Source organism: Penaeus chinensis, chromosome 7, assembly GCF_019202785.1.
Source record: "Penaeus chinensis breed Huanghai No. 1 chromosome 7, ASM1920278v2, whole genome shotgun sequence".
In the NCBI taxonomy this organism is placed as follows: Eukaryota; Metazoa; Arthropoda; class Malacostraca; order Decapoda; family Penaeidae; genus Penaeus; species Penaeus chinensis.
In genome coordinates this window covers 4,179,770-4,182,229 of record NC_061825.1, presented here as the reverse complement: position 1 = coordinate 4,182,229, position 2,460 = coordinate 4,179,770, and the positions used below count along the sequence as shown (strand labels likewise).

At 30.6% G+C, this 2,460-nt stretch overlaps 1 long non-coding RNA gene across 1 annotated transcript in view; it reads left to right on the top strand.

Annotated features, from left to right (window-relative positions):
* The window catches only part of LOC125027595, a 3,526-nt gene extending 1,680 nt beyond the window's left edge, over positions 1 to 1,846 (top strand). The window contains exons 2-3 of the long non-coding RNA XR_007115048.1: positions 1,075 to 1,227; positions 1,804 to 1,846. This is a non-coding gene — a long non-coding RNA (uncharacterized LOC125027595). The remainder of the gene's footprint in view (positions 1 to 1,074; positions 1,228 to 1,803) is intronic.
* The last annotated feature ends 614 nt before the right edge of the window (positions 1,847 to 2,460 follow it).

The window sequence follows — 2,460 nt, the reverse complement described above, 5'->3', positions numbered from 1 at the left end:
GCTCTAAATATTGATGGTGTAATTTTTATTATAAAAATTATAATTACTATAATGTTATAAACATTAGTAACAGCAATATAAGATGACGTAAAATATTTTCAGAAATCAAAGAAAAGGGTAAATGGGGAGACATGCAGTACTCATAACTGGCTCATGGGTGACTTAGTACAAGTGTAGCCATCTCTGTGTAAAACAATCAAACAAGTACTCACAGTGGGCATAGCATGTACCTATACGTCATGCCTGTCGGCATTAGGTTAACATACTTAGTTGCATATGAAGAAAATGTCTGAACGTTGTAATTTTGACTTAGATTCTAGATTCTGAACTGTAACCTTGGAAAACAAAATAACAGTACAGTATATATATATTTCTGTCACTGTTTTTTAATGATCTTTGCAGTTGAATTATTCATGAACTATATTATATTCATGAAGAGTTATTAATATAGAGGTTTAGTGAAATAGAAGTTTTTTTTGCAAATTGCAAAATTTTCTTAACTGACAAAGAATAATGAAAATAATCCAAGAGAAAGACATTAAAAAAAGTATTTTGCAAATTATCAGGAATGTTGAATGTACTAAAAAGATATTGTAAAATTATTAATCATTTATACTAAACTAAAATTTTGTCAAGTCAGCTAACTGCCAACTTGTCCTTCCTTCTTATTAGCCAAGCCAGTTATATTATATTATATTATATGATTATACAGGCCATGTAATAGACAAACTATTAATTATAAGCACTGTGCAAATATTACAAATGATGGATAAACTAATTTGAAATTCATGTTAAAGGTTTTTGTTATTATAATGTTATGTTTATAAAGCAGCAAATGAGTTTGTCCCACTACTTTTTTTTTTTTTTTGTCTCCTACAAATTCATTTTCCAGTCTTGCTCTTCATACACTGTAGCTGCTTTGGGTTCCAGGGCCTCAGTTCTTTATAATCTTGACAAAAGAGAAAAAATATATATAGATTACAGAAAAGTTATAGTAAACTTTGGGTTAGGAACAAGTGCAGACTAATTTTGTGTTCATTAACAATTATGTAAATCCATTTTAAATCTCCACAGCACCCTGATGCTCGTGGGGCACGAGGGGTAGGTGGTCACCCTATGCAGTATGTTAGACGTCCCGTCAGAGAACAAGTTCGAGAGTCCATCCCAGCAGTTGTGATTGGGGTCATCCTCATTTTGGTGGGCAGTGGTGTTCTCTTCTGGAATGAGGTAATGGACAAGTAGTGTCATTGCCAGATACTTCTGTTTTGTCATATCAGTTGATGCAGAAGTTGTTGATATATGTACAGACACTTTTCTTTCCATTGGTAGTTCTATTGAAACTACTGATTTATTTTTCACCAAGTATCCATTCTAAAGGTCCATTTTACAATTGTCCTTCGATCACATGGGAAGTATCCTAACATGTCTTATTTCTTATTTAGTTTCTACTTGTTTTGTGTTTTCATAAACTTCCTTGTTTAATTTACATGATAGCATTAGACAAAGCAAATATGATTTGCATAGTACTAAAGACTTTCTAAAGAGTCCAGTTCTTGTTCATAAATCACTTTCATTCCCATAACCGTATTCTGCATAGCAATAATAGGTTTAAAATTGTAAGTAGCTGGGTATTTGCATTTTTCATTAGAATGTGTCATTTTATATTTCTATTTTCTATGTAAATGCATTTTCTCCTTTCTGTGTACTTGACATACATAGTCCTCACTGATGTTATTGATTAGCTATGTGGATTATTGCAATATGAATATGCTTTCTGAGGGTGTTAATCTTTTTTATCCCAAGGGGCGTGCAGTACAAACATCTCGTAGTTTGGATGAGGGATATATGCTGTCATAAAAGTACAGAATTCTACCAAACTATATGAAAAAATAATCACAAGGTAAGGCTGCCTCATGGTGTTTACGTATATGTTATATTTATATATAATCTCTCTCTTTTCTTTTATTTTCTCCCTCCCTTTTCTCTTCTCTTCTTATTTTTTTAATTTAAATTATATTTTTTTAATAATATTTTTTCTGTATGTTTTTATTATTTATTTTATTGGGGTTGGGGGGGGTGTGTGTGTGTTCTCTCTCTCTTTTCTCTTATTATTTTTATGTTTTTTTTTTTTTGTTTTTGGGGGGGGGGGGGGGGGGGGGTGGGGGTTTTAGGGTATTGGTTTTTATTTTGGGGTTATGGTTATTTGTTTGTTTTTTTGTTTTTATATATATTTTATTATATATATAATACACACACAACACACACCCCAAAAACACCACACCACACACAACACACCACAACACAAAACAAAACAATATTATTTATATATTTATATTTTTATTGTATTTATGTATTTATGTATGTATAATTTTGTTAATATATATTTTATATATTTTTTATATTTATAAAGTGTGTGTGTGTGTGTGTTTTGTGTGTATATGTTTATATATATATATATAT